Consider the following 18,669-nt stretch of genomic DNA (forward strand, 5'->3'; position numbering starts at 1 on the left):
AGAGGAGAATGAAGGTTCCCAACTCAAAGGACCTGAAAATATCTTCAACAAAATCACAGAAGAAAACTTCCCCAACCTAAAGAAAGAAATGGCCATAAAGGTACAAGAAGCCTACAGAACACCAAACAAATGGGACCAGAAAAGAAAATTCTCTTGTCACATAATAGTCAAAACACTAAAATGCACAGAACAAAGAAAGAATATTAAGAGCTGCAAGGGGAAAAGGCCAAGTAACATACAAAGGTCGTCCTATTAGAATTACACCAGACTTCTCAAAAGAGACTATGAAAGCCAAAAGAGCCTGGTTAGAGGTCATACAGACTCGAACAGAACACAAATGTCAGCCTAGACTACTCTACCCAGCAAAACTCTCAATCAACATAGATGGAGAAACCAAAATATTCCAGGACAAAACCAAATTCAAACCAAATTCATTGGTCAGCATCTATTGACCAATCCAGTCCTACAGAGGATGCTAGAAGGAAAACTCCAATACAAGGAAGATACCTATACCAAAGAAAAGACAAGATATTAAGCATCTTACAACAAAGCCAAAAGGAAAAAAACCACAAGCACACAAAGCTACCTACAAAAACAAATATAAAAAGAACCAACATCCATTTGTCTTTAATATCTCTCAATATTAATGGGCTCAACTCAGATATAAAAAGACATAAGCTAACAGATTGGATATGCAAACAAGATCCAGCATTTTGCTGCCTACAAGAAATACACCTCAATAACAAAGACAGTATCTCAGAGTAAAAGGATGGAAAAAGGTCTTCCAAGCAATTGTTCCCAAGAAACAAGTTGGAGTTGCCATCCTAATATCCAATAAAATAGACTTTCAACTAAAAGTTATCAAGCATGATGAGGAAGGACACTTCATATTCATCAAAGAGAAAATCCACCAAGAGAAAGTCTCAATTCTGTGACTAAGATCAAAAACTCAGGTGACAGCAGATGCTGGCGAGGATGTGGAGAAAGAGGAACACTCCTCCATTATTGGTGGGATTGCAGACTGGTACAACCATTCTGGAAATCAGTCTGGTTCCTCAGAAAATTGGACATTGAACTGCCTGAGGATCCAGCTATACCTCTCTTGGGCATATACCCAAAAGATGCCCCAACATATAACAAAGACATGTGCTTCACTATGTTCATAGCAGCCTTATTTATAATAGTCAGAAGCTGGAAAGAACCCAGATGCCCTTCAACAGAGGAATGGATACAGAAAATGTGGTACATGTACACAATGGAATATTACTCAGCTATCAAAAACAATGACTTTATGAAATTCGTAGGCAAATGGTCGGAACTGGAAAATATCATCCTGAGTGAGGTAACCCAATCACAGAAAAACATACATGGTATGCACTCACTGATAAGTGGCTATTAGCCCAAATGCTTGAATTACCCTAGATGCCTAGAACAAATGAAACTCAAGACGGATGATCAAAATGTGAATGCTTCACTCCTTCTTTAAAAGGGAATGAATACCCTTGCAGGGAATAGAGAGGCAAAAGATTAAAACAGAGGCAGAAGGAACACCCATTCAGAGCCTGACCCACATGTGGCCCATACATATATAGCCACCCAATTAGACAAGATGGATGAAGCAAAGAAGTGCAGGCCGACAGGAGCCGGATGTAGATCTCTCCTGAGAGACACAGCCAGAATACAGCAAATACAGAGGCGAATGCCAGCAGCAAACCACTGAACTGAGAATAGGACCCCAGTTGAAGGAATCAGAGAAAGAACTGGAAGAGCTCGAAGGGGCTCGAGACCCCTTATGAACAACAATGCCAAGCAACCAGAGCTTCCAGGGACTAAGCCACTACCTAAAGACTATACATGGACTGACCCTGGACTCTGACCTCATAGGTAGCAATGAATATTCTAGTAAGAGCACCAGTGGAAGGGGAAGCCCTGGGTCCTAAGACTGAACCCCAGTGAACTAGATTGTTGGGGAGGGTGGCAATGGGGGGGAGGATGGGGAGGGAACACCCATAAAGAAGGGGAGGGAAGGATTAGGGGATGTTTGCCCGGAAACCGGGAAAGGAATAACACTCGAAATGTAAATAAGAAATACTCAAGTTAATAAAAAAAAAAGTCTCAATTCTGAACATCTATGCCCCAAATTCAAGTACATTCATAAAAGAAACTTTACTAAAGCTCAAGATACACATTTAACCCCACATAATAATAGTGGGAGAATTCAACACCCCACTCTCACTAATGGACAGGTCATTGAAACAGAAACTAAACAGAGACATGGTGAAACTAATAAAGGTTATGAACCAAATGAATTTAACAAATAGCTATAGAAATCATCCTAAAACACAAGAATATACCTTCTTCTCAGCACCTCATGGTACCTACTCCAAAATTGACCATATAATTGGTCACAAAACAGGCCTCAATAGATACAAGAAAATTGAAATAATCCCATGCATCCTATCAGATGACCATGGCCTAAAGCTGGTCTTCAATAACAGCAAAAACAACGGAAAACACACATACATGTGGAAACTGAACAACTCTCTACTCAATGATAATTTGGCCATGGATGAAATAAAGGAAGAAATTATAGACTTCCTAGAATTTAATGAAAATGTTGACAAATCATACCCAAACTTATGGGACACAATGTAAGCAGTGCTAGGAGGAAAATTCATAGCACTAAGTGCACTGTCAAAGAAACTGGAGAGATCTTACACTAGCAACTTAAACAGCACACCTGAGAGTTTTAAAACAAAAAGAAGCAAACTCATCCAAGAGGCGTAGAGTGCAGGAAATAGTCAAACTGAGGGCTGAAATCAACCAAATAAAAACAGAGAGAACAAAACCAAAAGCTGGTTCTTTGAGAGAATCAACAAGATAGATAAACCCCTAGCCAAACTAACTAAAGGGCCCAGAGGCAGTGTCCAAATTCACAAAACCAGAAATGAAAAGGGAGACATAAGCTACAGGACAGAGGAAATCCAAAAAATCACCAGATCCTACTACGAAAGCTTATACTCAACAAAACTGGAAAATCTAGATGAAATGGATAGTTTTCTAAGGCAGATACCACTGAATACCAAAGTCAAATCAAGAACAGGTAAACTTTCTAAACAGGCCCATATCCCATAAGGAAATAGACTAAGTCATTAAAACTCTCCCAACCAAAAAAAGCCCATGGCCAGATGGATTTAGTTCAGAATCCTACCTTCAAAGAAGACCTGATAGTAATATTCCTCAAACAATTCTATAAAATAGAAACAGAAGCAACACCAGCTAATTCATTCTATAAAGTCACAATTACTCTGATAGCTAAACCACACAAGGACCTTACCAAAAGAGAGAACTTCAGATCAATCTCGATTATGAATATTGATGCAAAAATATTCAATAAAAATCTCACAAACTGAATCCAAGAACACATCAAAACCATCATTCACCACGATCAAGTAGGCTTCACCCCAGGGATGCAAAGTTGGTTCAATATACGAAAATCCATTAATGTAATCCACCATATAAACAAACTCAAAGAAAAAAAAATCATTAAAAAAAAAAAAAGAAGAAGAAAATCATATGATCATCTCCTTAGATGCAGAAAAAGCATTTAACACAATACAACACACCTTCATGTTAAGAGTATTGGAAAGATCAGGAATTCAAGGCCCATACCTAAACATAATAAAAGCAATTTATTGCAAACCAACAGCCAATATCAAATTAAATGGATAGATACTTGAAGCAATCACACTGAAATCAGGGAGAAGACAAGGATGCCCACTCTCTCCATATTTATTCAATATAGTACTCCAAGTGCTAGCTGTACAATAAGACAACAAAAAGAGTGTATCAAGTGGATACAAATTGGCAAAGAAGAAATAAAGGCATCACTGCTTGCAGACGACATGATAGTATTCATAAGCAACCTTAAAAATTCTACCAGAGAAATTCTCCAGCTGATAAACAAATTCAGCAAAGTTAAATTAACTCAAATAAATCAATGGCCTTCCTTTATAGAAATGATAAACAGGCTAAGAAAGAAATTAGGGAAACAACTCCCTTCACAATAGCCACAGATAATATAAAATATCTTGGGTAACTCTAACCAAACAAATGAGAGATCTGTATGATAAGAACTTCAGGTCTCTCAAGAAAGAAATGGAAGAAGGTCTCAGAAAATGCAGAGACCTCCCACGCTCACGGATTGGCAGAACTAACATAGTAAAAATGGCCATCCTACCAAAGGCAATCTACAGATTCAATGCAATCCCCATCAAAATCCCAACACAATTCTTCAAAGACATGGAAAGAGCAATTCTCAAATTCACTTGGAAAGGCAAAAATAACAGAATAGAGAAAACAATTCTTAACAATAAAAGAACAGCTGGGGGAATCACTATCCCAGACCTCAAGCTCTACTACAGAGCAATAGTGATAAAAACTGTATGGTATTGGTACAGAGACAGACAGGTTAATCAATGGAATAGAACTGAAGACCCAGAAATAAAACCACACACTTACACACACTTGATCTTTGACAAAGAAGCCAGAAATATATTGTGGAAAAAAGAAAGCATCTTCAATAAATGGTGCTGATCTAACTGGCTGTCTGTATGTAGAAAAATGAAAATAGACCCATATTTGTCACCATGCACAAAGTTCAAGTCCAAGTGGATCAAGGACCTCAACATAAAACCAGATACACTGAGTCTAATAGAAGAGAAAGTAGGAAAGAGCCTTGAACTCATTGGCACAGGGGGAAGTTCCTAAACAGAACTCCAATGGTCCATACTCTAAGACCAAGAATTGATAAATGGGACCTCATGAAACTGAAAAGCTTCTGTAAGGCAAAGAACATAGTCAATAAGACAAATCGGCTACCTACAGATTTGGGAAAAAAAACTTCACTAATCCCACATCTGATAGAGGGCAAATATCCAAAATATATAAAGAACTCAAGAAGTTAACCTCCAAAAAAACAAACAACCCAATCAGAAAATCGGGTATAGGGCTGGAGAGATGGCTCAGCGGTTAAGAGCACCCGACTACTCTTCCAGAGGTCGTGAGTTCAATTCCCAGCAACCACATGGTGGCTCACAACCATGTGTAAAGAGATCTGATGCCCTCTTCTGGTGTATCTGAAGACAGCTACAGTGTACTTATATATAATAAATAAATAAATCTTAAAAAAAAAATTGGGTATAGAACTAAACCGAGAAATCACAACAGAGGAATCTTGAATGGCTAAGAAACACATTAAGAAATGTTCAAAGTTCTTATTGATCAGAGAAATGCAAATCAAAACGACCCTGACATTCCACCTATCATCAGGTCAATACAAATGATTCTGAAATGAGTAAGAAGAGTGAACATTGTCTGCCCACTGAGGTTCCCAAGGCCACTGCCATCGATTAGAAAAGGCTTTTTGAGTCTGCAGTGTCCCTGACTTTGCCAATCTCACTGCCACCTAGCCAAGTTTTTTTTTTTTTTTTTTTTTTTTTTTTTTAACTTATTCACACTTTACATTCTGCTCACTGTCCTCTGGGTCACAAATTTCCCCACAATCCTGCCCCCCTTTCCCTTCTCCTTTAAGCAGATGGAGGCCCCTTGCATCCTCCCTCCCCTGCACCCTGGCACTTGAAGTCTTTGTTACCTAACCAACACTTACCTCTTCAACTTCAGTGATGTCTGAGAGATGGATGGTGCCCACATTGGGTGGTCCAAAACAACCAACAAGATGAAAATAAACGCTGTGAGGAAGGCAATTCATCTGCTTGGAGTTACTAGGGTGGGAAGAAGGCTGTCATGCGCTCATGCTCACAGCCTGGGAGACTATGCCAGCACAATAATGCCGGAGATCTCTGTGGAAATCACAGACTCTAAGACATCGAACCTGTTCCTCTAAAAGGAAACCACTCTTAGACTCTTCGTCTTCCTAAATCAAGCCATCCGTTCATCATAAGCTTGTGCTGCTCAAAGTCAAGTAGAATCGTAATGCGAGTCTCACTGCCAGCCTGAGACACGAAGCCATGGCTCTTTAGGGTCTTCTACATTGTGGCCCAGAGCATAACTCAGTATAGAGTGTGTGCCTATTGTGAGCAAGGCCCTGGGTTAGGGAAAAAACAAAAACAGAAACATAATTCAAATATGAAATATGCCTTTGTCTCTCCCGAGAGACACAGCCAGAATACAGCAAACACAGAGGCGTATGCCAACAGCAAACCACTGAATTGAGAATAGGACCCCCGTTGAAGGAATCAGAGAAAGAACTGGAAGAGCTTGAAGGGGCTCGAGACCTCATATGTACAACAATGCCAAGCAACCAGAGCTTCCGGGGACTAAGCCACTACCTAAAAACTATACATGGACTGACCCTGGACTCTGACCTCACAGGTAGCAATGAATATCCTAGTAAGAGCACCAGTGGAAGGAGAAGCCCTGGGTCCTGCTAAGACTGAACCCCCCAGTGAACTAGACTGTCGGGGGGAGGGCGGCAATGGGGGGAGGGTGGGGAGGGGAACACCCATAAGGAAGGGGGGGGAGGGGATGTTTGTCCCGAAACCGGAAAGGGAATAACACTCGAAATGTATATAAGAAATACTCAAGTTAATAAAAAAAAAAAATATGCCTTTGACTACTGGCGATTTCCCTTGGATCTAAATAAAAAATCACCACAACCAGCTTACCTACTGGTGCACACACCTGGTCATTCCAGCATTAAGAAAGCCGAGGCAGGAGGGTTGACAGAGAGAGGACAGTTGGTGCTGTGCAGGAAACAGTCTCAGAGTAAAACGAGTCATAGAATACTGTCATCTAAAATGTCTCATTTATTTTAAATAGAATTATTTCTCTTGTTCGTTGTTAAAAATTCTATTCTTTCCGCAGAACATGAAAAATTACCAATTTTTCTATCATTCCATTGTTATAGTCCCTCTGCAGGTGTTTATGCTACTGAGTTACAATTGAAAATTGCCTTTGTCTTTTGCTTTATCCCGTTGTTCACATCATATTGTTTGCAATCTAAGCAACTTGGAAGTGAGTTAAAGTGGTCCTCAAGCCTGGCTCAGTGCCAGAACAGCCAGGAAGGGTTTGTTTGTTTGTTTGTTGGGTTTTGCTCGTTTGTTTTTCTCTCTAGAATCTGAACTGTGGCCTCTCATTCCAATCCTTACTGGAAAGAATTTGAGTCAAATTAGCCAAACATTGAGCAATACCAAATGAAGAAATAACTTACTCATTCCTACGGAGACAGACAGAAAGCAGTGTCTTCGTCTTCTGCCTCTAGGGGGCACATGTGAGCTCCTGAAAGTCCTTTTCAGCTTTATAAACAGACAAAACATTTTTCTCAGGTAAAAGTTTAACTACAGATGTATCGTCAAAAACAAAAGAATCGGGGGTTGGGGATTTGGCTCAGTGGTAGAGTGCTTGCCTAGCAAGCGCAAGGCCCTGGGTTCGGTCCCCAGCTCCGAAAAAAAAAAAAAGAATAGGAAAAAAAAACAAAAACAAAACCAAAAACCAAAAACCAAAAACGAAAGAATGGGTGGGAAAGTCCGGGAACACAGCACCCTCTCGGCCTCAGAGTTAGTCCATGCTCCCGCTGGCTGGGACCAGAGAGGAGGGAAGAAATTTAAAAAAAAAAAAAAAAAAGACACCATTTTCGTTCAGTTCAAGTAAATAAATTGCCAGGACTTAAGTCGAATTTCCAAAGGGCCTCCCTTGTTCCTGTTCAGCTGTATGGGTTCACTTCTTCCTCTGTGTCAGGCACTGTGGGGCTCCTATCCCTAACTGGTGGTCCAGACTCGGATCCCAGCTACTCAGCAGCAAGAGGAAGACAAGGCCCTATCTGGACTACATAGTAAGTTCAAAGCCATGACGGGTAACTCTGTGAGACTACCTAATAATTAAAGAAATTGTTTGTTTTGTGTTAATGTCCACGTTGGGAAGGTGCCGGTTATAGTTTGGTAGGAGCAGGTACACCTGGTATGCAAGGATACTTAGGTTCAATGCTAGTACTGAAAAAGTAATTCTTTTTTGATATAGAAACTGCATTCACAATTAGGAATCATCATTTAAGAACTCAGGGCTGGAGAGATGGCTCAGTGGTTAAGAGCACTGACTGCTCTTCCAGAGGTCCTGAGTTCAGTTCCCAGCAACCACATGGTGGCTCACAACCATCTGTAATGGAATCTGATGCCTTCTTCTAGTGTGTTTGAAGACAGAGACAGTGTACTCACATACACAAAATAGATAAATAAATCTTTAAAAAAAAAAAAAAAACTCTATTGTGAGTTGCCAGCATGGAGCATCAATGCCTGTGACTCATGTAAGGCCATGAAGATTTCTGGAGTCTGTGCTGTACCCTGAAGCTACTGTGATGTCAGTGGACGAAACTGCCACTGCAGATGGTGGGCATTGCTACCTAAGCCATTTGGGCCTGTGCTGCTTCTACGGGCCATGTCTGGGCCCCTAGTCCTCCTGCAGCTGGATCTGTGTTGATGTCGTTGGCCCATGTTACCACCAAAGGCCATGTACTGGCTGGTTTTGTGTGTCAACTTGACACAAGCTGGAGTTATCACAGAGAAAGAAGCCTCCGTTGAGGAAATACTTCTATGAGAGCCAGCTGTAAGGCATTTTTTCAATTAGTGATCAAGCAGGGAGGACCCAGCCCACTGTGGGTAGTGCTATCCTTGGACTGGTAGTCTTGGATTCTATAAGAGAGCAAGCTGAACAAGCCAGGGGAAGAAAGTCAGTAAATAGCATCCCTCCATGGCCTCTGCATCAGCTCCTGCTTCAGTTCCAGTCCTGACTTCCTTTGGTGATGAACAGCAGTGTGGAAGTGTAGGCTGAATAAACCCTTTCCTCCCCAACTTGCTTCATGGCCATGATGTTTGTGCAGGAATAGAAACTCTTGACTAAGACAGGCCATGTGGATGTTCCTGGTCTGTGCTGCAGCCTGAGCCATGTTGATGTCCGTGGTTAGGACTGCCTCAGATGGCCTTTGTCTGGGTCCATGGTCCAACTGCAGCCACGAGTTGTGTTTGTATTTTTTGCTGTTGCCAGAAGCTGATTGGAGGCCCATATTCTGTGCTCCCACTGGGTATAAAGAGCAACCAGGCTACTTCTGCCGTGATATTGATGACTGTAGATGTATGGTTGAGGGAGGGACATGGGAGGCTTTGGTGACACCCTAAACCACCAAAATGTCACAGCCTAGACAGGGAGCATCCATACTTGATGGCCTTGGGGAAAGCCAGGCAGGGAAGGACTCAGTTCTATTTAAGGGGCAGGCCACAGAAAGTTTGAATGTTTGACTCCATTAAGTATATAAACAACACAAAAATGGACTTATTTTGGTTTAAATTTTTTTTTTAATTTTTACTTTTGGGGGGATACAAGTGGGGAGGGGCAGACATGGAGGAACTGGGGAGTGAGTGGGATGGGGTCCTAAAGAACCAATAAAACATGTTATGTTAAAACAAAAGCAAACAAAAAAGAAAACCCAATTCTGCTACGTTTTGAGAAAACCATATAATTATGCAAAATCGCAGGTATTCTTCCAATCTGAATCTATACATAACCACTCCAATGTCCTGACATTCCTGAGCTGAAAAACAGCAGAATCTACCTGTCCCAGGGCCTTCCTGTCAAAATGTCTTAGAGTAAAAGTTGTCTAAAGAGTATACAGTAGCTGTAACTTCAAAGCTTGTGGACCCTTGTTATACCCATTGGCAAGAATATAAACTTGTAGAACTGTGGCCATTACTCTGGGATCTATGCATTCTTCCTAGTAGAGACAATGCCTCAGAGAGGTCTCTGTTTCAGGTGCATACACAGCACTCCAGATGCACGCAGTTTGGCAGCCTCTCTTACTACCAGGCTCAGCTGCAGAAGACAGCTACTAGTGAACTTAATGAGTCTAGTGACCCTCTCAGTAACATTTTTAAAAGATTTATTCTTCTTTCATATATTACATCCCTACTGCATTCTCCTCCCTTTTCTCTTCCCAGATCCTCTCTCCTCCTCTCTCCCCCATATCCACTCTTCCTCCTTCCGAAAAGGGTGGACCTCCCAAGAATATTAACCAAACATGGCAAATCAAGTTGCAGTAAGACGAGGCACATCCCTCATATTAAGGCTGGACCAGGTAACTCAGTAAGAGGAAGAGAGTTTCAAAAGCAGGGGAAAGATTCAGTCAGTCCCTACTTCCACTGTTAGGAGTCCTACAAGAAAATCAAGTGACACAAGCATCACATGCATGCAGAGGACCTAGGACAGACACATGCAAGCTCCCTGATTATCCATTCCATTTCTGGGAACTTCTATGAGCCAGATTAGTTGATTTTGTGGGTTTTCTTGTGGTGTCCTTGATTCCTCTGGTTCTTATAATCCTTCTTTCCCATCTTCTGCAGGGCTCCAAAGTTGCAGCTAATGCTTGGTTGTGGGCCTCTGCATCTGTTCTCATCAGTTGCTGGATGAAGCTGGATGATTAGGCTAGGTTCTTGTCTACCAGTACAGCAAAATATCATTATAGAACATTTCATGGACTCTTTCTTTCTTCCTTCCTTTCTTCCTTTCTTTCTTTCTTTCTTTCTTTCTTTCTTTCTTTCTTTCTTTCTTTCTTTCTTTCTTTCTTTCTTTCTTTCTTGTCATGTTTGGTTCTATCCTAGGTCTCTGGGCAATCCAGTCTCTGGATCCTGGCCATCCATGCAGTGGCAGGAGTGAGCTTCCTCTCATGGCATGGGTCTTAAGGGGGACCAGTAATTGGTTGACTATGTCCACAATTTCTGTAACACCTTTACTCCAGCATGTCTTTCAGGCAGTACAAATTGTAAGTCAAATGTTTTGTGTCTGGGTTGATATCCCAATCTTCCACTGGAAGTCTTCCCTGGTTACAGGAAATGGTCAGCTCAGGCTCCATTACTGAAAGTCTTAACTAAGGTTATTCAGAATTCCTGGGAGTTCCAGTCACATCTTCCGGTATTCCCTCCATCCATCCTCCCCCATAATATTTGAGGTTCTAGCTAGAATAACCACTATGCTCACTAACATCTTATTGATGGCCTTGGTGTGTGTGGTATTTTGAATAAGAAATACCCCTCGTTGTCTCAGGTATTTGAGTACTCTATCCTTCAAAGCCTCTGAAGCAGGCTTAGAAATTAAAAGCCCAAGGCCACTTTCAGTTCACTGTGTTTCTTTGCTTGTAGTTCAAGATGAGTGCTCAGCTTTCTGCTTCAACTGCTATGCCTGGTGCATGCTGCATGCTGCCCTAACTATTATGGACTCTGACCCTGTGGAATTGTAAACCCAAACAAACTTTCTTAAATAAGCAGTGGGCATGGTGTATTGTCAAAGCAACAGGAAAGAACTGGTTCAATGTGCCATCTTATAGAACAAAACCCTTTGGTGATTCTCTCAATTCACCTACTCCCACTCCAGTGAGCTCTCTAAGCACTTTTTTTTTTTCAAATACTTTCTATGGCAACTTGGGTAAACAGGTTGGCTTAGTGTGGTCAAATTTTTTTCTGACTTCTAAGATCCACATCAGGGAAAGCTTGTGCCATGACCTGAGCACCTGCTTCCAGTAGTCTCTCCTTTGTCAGTCTCATGTCCCAGACACTTCAAGCATCTACAAAACCCAGTGTCACAGATAAGCTCCTGGGTCCTAAGAACATAGTTCTTTTTATAGTTAGGCTCAGTGTGTCCTAATGCATTATGCTGTGGCTTAATCTTGTATACAGACCTACCCGACCAGTAGAAAAGGAGCAGATGGTGAGAGAGGCCCTTACAACCCAGATGCCCTTCACCAGAGGAATGGATACAGAAAATGTGGTACAAATACACAATGGAGTACTACTCAGCTATGAAAAACAATGACTTCATGAAATTTGCAGGGACATGGATGAATCTAGAAAATATCCTGAGTAAGGTAACCCAGTCACAAAAGAACATACATGGTATGTACTCACTGATAAGTGGATATTAAGAAAAAACCTCGGAATAACCACGATACAACTCACAGACCATATGAAGCTCAAGAAGAAGGAAGACCAAAGTGTGGATGTTTCAGTCCTTCTTAGAAGGGGAAAAAAATACTCAGGAGGTAGAGGGGTGGGGGACCAGGGAAGAGAGGTGGGGGGAGGGAAAAGGGCAAGATCTGTATGGGGAGGAGATGGGGGATGCAGGGTGGGGGAGATTTACAGAGGGCCAGAAATCAACAGAGGTGTGTAGCACTGGTGATGTAGCCACTGGGGAAGCCACCATAAAGTCCTAGGAAAGCAAGAGGCTCTCAGGACCCAGCGGGGATGATATTAGCTGAAATACCCCCCAAAAGTGAGAGAAAACCTGTAGAGACCATATCCAGAAGTTAGGCACAGCCTCCAGTTGAGGGATGGGGTCACTTACTGTAGTGGCTATTCCTGGTTATCAGCTTGACTGTATCTGGAATGAACTACAATCCAGAATTTTGGAAGGCTCACCTTTGATCCTGATCTTGATGCTGGGAGATACATGTTTCTGACCTGATCTTGGTATGGAGATTCGAAAATAAAGTGGCCATGAACCTCCCAGGAGCTAAGGCAGTGAGATCTCTGGTGCCTGTATCACGAGCGATGGTATGCTACCTCAGCTGAGACGGCATAAGAACACAGCAAGGAGTCTTCGCCTGCTGCCTGGGTGGGACTGAGAGCCACCGCCATAGATCCTCAGAACTTCCATTCATAGCTGCTGCTGATCGTTGTTGGGGAGTTGGACTACAGACTCTAAGTCATCAGCCAATTCTCTTACTATATAGAGACTACCCATAAGTTGTGACTCTAGAGAACCCTAAGATACCCACCCATCTCAAAAATATTAACCCAGAATGGCTCCTGTCTAAAGGAAATATAGGGATAAAGAGTGGAGCAGAGACTGAAGGAAAGGCCATCCAGAGACTGCCCCACCTAGGGGTCCATCCCATATGCAGCCACCAAACCCAGACACTACTGCTGATGCCAAGAAGTGCTTGCTGACAAGAGCCTGATATAGCTGTTACATGGAAGTGACCCATGGCTCTAGCTGCATATGTAGCAGAGAATGGCCTTATCTGGCATTAATGAGAGAGGAGGCCCTTGGTCCTGGAAGGATCGATGCCCTCAGTGTAGGAGAGACGCTAGAGCGGTGAGGCAGAAGTGGGGGTTTGGGTGGGGGAGCACCATGTAGCCAGGGAGAGGGATGGGATAAGGGGCTTGTAGAGGGGAAATTGGAAGGGGGATAACATTTGAAATGTAAAATAAATAACCAATAAAACTCTTTGAAAAAAAAAAAGAGAGAGGCCCTAATGGATCTCTAGAAGGGGAGATGCTAAAATCTCTCCAGTAGAGAGATTTGAGCCACCGCCACAAGTTGTTGAACTCCAGGGGAATCAAAGAAACCAAAACTTGTAGAGCCATGTATCCAACCAACTCTGTCCCATGTGTCAGATCTCATTTCCCCAACCTGGGCCTGGACCATAGCAGATTTGCCTCATCTGGCATCCAAACATAGACGAAGCTGGATATCTTAAATCCCAGGACTTCAGCCTTTTGTCTTCTGGTGGGGACTGAACCTATGGCCTTTTACATGCTGAGCACCTTACTGTTGGGCTGTATCTCAGCTCTAGGACTTGTTTTTCTTATACTTCTGTGTAAGCTGACTCTGGCAGCTACCCTTCTGTTCTGCAGACTTGAAGGATTCTCAATTGTTTTTTTCATTATTCTTCTACAGATGACACTGTAGATTAAATTGTATCTCTCTCACCATTGTTATGGTGAAGTTCTAATTCCCAATGTAAAGTCGTTCTCTCCTACTAATACAGAGTCACATGAGCACATCACATGACCACATCAGTGGTCACATGAGTTCTTGAATTCATTGTTTCCCATGCTTTTCAGACTTTGTGCTATTAAATTAGTCCCTCTCTTCTAGGCACTCCCCTGTTCTTTAAACTTTCTTCCAAGTTACCATTGATAAAAGTTATTTGTTCTTGTGACAGCATCTCACTACATCGCTAGCCCAGACGGGCATGGAATTTATGATCTTCATGCCTGTGTCCTGTAGGTACATAGATTACAGTCATGAGCCACCGTGACTGGCAGCTGTCTGTCAAAGGTCACAAGGTAACAGTGGCAGGGACTTTTCAAACTCCATATGCAATATGGGATGGCATCCTCCTAAATCAGGTAGTCATCATGCCTCCAAACCCCAGCTTAAATTTTCCCGGGACCAGTACCAACTCTAGTAGACTAGTGCCTCCAGGAGGTGGACAGTGCAGTTAGAAGGGCAAGAGAACAGTTAGTTGTTTTTTTTTTTTTTTTTTTTTTTTAAGATCCAGAGGTCTGGGCCAAGAAACCAAGCTACAATGTGGACTTGAAGCATATGAAGGAAAAATACACAGAGCCAATCCAGGCAGTGAATTTTAGTTATTTTTGTTACTGTGATGAAAGACAGAGATCAAAGAAAGCTTTTAAGACTTTTATTTTGGCTAGGTTTGTGAAAGCCAGAGTCCACAGGCAGGAAAGGCATGCATCTGGCTGAGCCGAAGGTAGCTGATCACATCATTCAGAGACTTCAAAAGCAGGAAGTAGGGCAAGACCACAGACCTCAGCCCACCCTCATCAGCAAGCCTCCCCCTGAGGGTGCACCTCCCAATGCCCTTAGCTCCTGAACAGCACCAACTGGAAAACAAATCCATGAGTTTATGGGGGGATTTCTCGATCAGATCACGATAGGGGGGAGTTGGATCGAGGGTGACTGCACACCTTATAAAGCCAAAAGGGACCTGACAGGAGGATCAGGACAGGATCTCCATCTGGGAAGCTAGGGCCATTGAGCAGGTAGAATACCTAAAACAAGGGTAGATCTTGAAGGATCTCAGTTATCCTGACCAGGGCCGAGGGACAGTTGAGCAACTTGTGTCCTGACAGTGTAGCCACAGTTCCCACCTCACAACTCTGACACAGTTCTCCTGTAGTCTTTCAACATATAAGAAGATAAAATGTGGAACTCAACCATTTAGACAGAACTGAAATAACCACTGGGAACTATAAGCACTTATGCCTAAAAAACCTAGTACTTTTTAATTAAGGAGAAAAAAGAGGCTTATGTGTATGAGTGCTTTGCCTCCATATTCTTATGTGTAGCACGGACATGACTGGCACCCACAGAGGTCAAAGCCTTCCTGACCCATGGGAACTGTGTAGGAATGAACATTTTGTTGTGAGCCACCATGGGTACTACACCACATACCAGAAGCAAATAAGTGTTTAACCCCCAGCACTAATCCAGCCCTAAAGGTTTTGAAAAAATAAATTAGGACCATAGAGATATTTGAGGTTGTTACTTTGGCTTTTGATAAATATTATATTATATGATAGTGTACCATTTATATAACATGCTAGGGTTGTAAATACTAGCATGCTATAGACACGGCCTTAGCTAAAAAACAGTAATAAAGTGCTAATATATGACGTTATTAAGAAGCAAAACAAAGCAGCTCAACAGATGGCCGTACTAAATTACTGGCATTTTTGAGATCAAAATAATCACAAAGTAACTCTGCAGGAAAATGAAAATTATGACAAATAACGAAAATCATATGACACGACTTCCAAAAGACTGGCACCAACCTTAAGTGATCAATGCTTCCACGCTTATTTAAGACGGCAAATCCTGCTCCTACGTAAGATTTGAAATGTAGTTAAGTATGCCTTTGAGGTACCTGCAAGGTGGAAATCTCTCAAACCCAGAGACATTCCATCATGTATTATTTCAACTACAGTAAGATCAACTCTTGTGACTGCATGAAGCATCTTGGAAAATCTTCAAACTATAAAATAACAGTTAAACTACTTAAATATGGAGCTAGGCTGTGGTGGAACGTGCCTTTAATCCTAGCTCCCAGGAGGCTGAGGCAGAGGGATCTCTCTGAATTAGAGACCAGCCTGATCTACAGAACAAGTTCCAGGACTTGCCAAGACTACAAAGAAAAAACCTATTTCAAAAACAAGCAAGCGAAAACCATAACACACACAAACCAGGAGAGAGGTCCTAGCTAACCAGCCTGGGTGAGTGATACCTTGTCTCAAAACAGTGATACTAAACAAACACCAGGTCAACAAAAAGGCCAGGATGTTCTCCTCTCTGCCATGAAAATAGGTTTCAAAAAACATCTGAGACTTGAGAGCATGTGTGAGGCCCATGGACAACTTTGGTATTCTGTAAATAATGCCATCCCAATCTTCTTTTTGAGATAGGAGTCTCCCTGTCGAGCCCCCCAACTCATTTAATTAAGTGAGGCTGTTTTAGCTAACAGTGAGCCCCAGGGCTTCCTGTTCCGCTTTTCCTAATGCTGAGGTTGCCAGTACAACTCCTAGCATTTTAAGGGTTCTGCATTTGAACACAGGTCCTCATCATGCTTATAGTGGGGAAAGGGCCCATCACACTCCAACATGATCTTACTTAAATTTCATCTTCAACCAACTCTCCCCTGGAGTACAGCCATAGCCTAACATCCACTTCGCTGCTGGATGACACAAAACCTGTAGCAGATAGTCAGGTTCCAGTTTGGAAATGTCTTTCTAGTGGTCAGATTTATCATTGCTTCCAGAAAACACTGCCAGCGAGGGACTGCAATCTAGTCTAAGTTCAGACATGATTGTTCTTGAACCCCACTGGCACAAGGACGCTGGACTCAGCTACTCAGTGATGTAGCTACAGCTGTGGTTTTCACCTCCCGGGTTGTAGCACTGGGTTGGGAAGTGCGTGAGACACCTAAGACCATCTGTAAACAGATACTTACATTCCATAATAGTAGCAAAGTTACAGTTATGAAAAACAGCAACTATGTAATTCCCTAGTTGGAGGTCACCACGTCATGAACTGTATTAAAGGCTCACAGCATTAGGAAGCCTGAGGACCACAGCTCTAAAGAGCCAGGCTTTTTTAAATGCTTCTTGTTGAGTAGGATATTTTGCTAGAGGCCTGAACTCACTTGGGACATATTCTGAGCTTTATTTTCTGGGCAACTTTCTGTGTCATTGCTTTATGGTGGCTTTATTTCAGAGAGATCTCTACCAAAATGATAAATGTTCTGAGGACACAAGCAGATTGAGCTGGGCTGAACCCAGCCTGTGCACAGGAAGACTTCATGTTTACTACATACCTGATACCTTGATCACCTGAATCCCAGTCCTATGCCCACCTACAACATTTACAGTTTTCAAGTAATGGTACCATTTTTTGCAATCAATTCATTTCTGCACTCAGCAGATACACTGTGTGTGTGTGGAGGGGGGTAGGGAACACATTTTTCACACAATAGTTTTCTACTTCACTTATAAGCGTTTTCAAGATTGGTGTCCTCTCCTACATACCAGCTTACTTGGCAAATGAGATATGCTCAGCAAGTATCTGTGTTTAATGTGGTTTTTAACCTTATGAGTGTCAGATTTATGATTCATTGTTAATCATATGTATTGAGTTTAAAACACCTATATTCTTATCTAAAAATACCTCTAGGCAAGGAATGTCTCTGGGATAAGGTAATGCTCTAATAAACACCCATCTAAACAGACAAAAATCAATACATTAATGAGTCAAGAACAAATTTCTTGGGATGGGGATTTAGCTCAGTGGTAGAGCGCTTGCCTAGCAAGTGCAAGGCCCTGGGTTTGGTCCTCAGCTTGGGGGGGGGGAGGACAAATTTCTTAAATTCTCTGGGACAAGCAACTGTGTTTGCTTGACTTTTCACTCCACATAATGGTCTGGGTATTTGTTTAAAACAGGTAGTATATGAATGTTTCTTTCAAAAAAGATGGGATTAAAGATACAAGTATAGGGTTAGAGAAGATGGCTCAGTGGTTAAGAGCACTGGCTGTTCTTCCAGAGGTCCTGAGTTCAATTCCCAGCATATATATGGTAGCTCACAACTGTCTACAACTGTAGTCCCATGAGATCCTATGTCCTCTTCCTGGTGTGCACACATGCAGACAAAATACTCATATACATAAACAAAATTTTTAAGAAAAAGATTCAAGTATAATCAACTCAAAATACATTTATTAAAAACCAATATAGTACTGTTCTATAAAGGGATCACCAATACATCTTGCAATGATCTACCTAAAATTAGAGGACATAGGATTACATGACTGGTATGAGGGAGGGAAGACAGGACAAAGATTATGAGCTTTACTAGTTTATTACCATAAAACTTATTGGTAGAAAGTCAGATGCTGTGGGCTGGAGAGAAGGCTCGAGTTTTCTGAGCATTCGCTGCTTGTGCAAAGGAGTCTGATTCCAGTTTTCCAGGTACCTAGAGAGCAGCCAATGATCCAGGGATTTTAACACCTTTCTTTGACATCTGCAGCACTGCCCAAAGATGGTACACAGCACGCCCACACACGCCCACACCCACACTCCACACGTGGACCTTTTGATCCAAGAACATTAATTAGCAATATGTATTAAGTCTTAGGTTATAACAACTTTGGGACAAGGCTTGCTGGTGGTCAAGAGCAGCCTGGGAACTTTAGGCAGAGGCTGAATACCCACAAAGACCAGGATACTGGAAAGAACAGGGAGATGTTTTAAGGCTAGATTCACTAAGACTTGACAAAAAAAAAAAAAAAAAGTGAGGATTAGATAAAGTGTCAGATT

The sequence above is a fragment of the Rattus rattus genome, chromosome 1, assembly GCF_011064425.1.
Source record: "Rattus rattus isolate New Zealand chromosome 1, Rrattus_CSIRO_v1, whole genome shotgun sequence".
Taxonomy (NCBI): domain Eukaryota; kingdom Metazoa; phylum Chordata; class Mammalia; order Rodentia; family Muridae; genus Rattus; species Rattus rattus.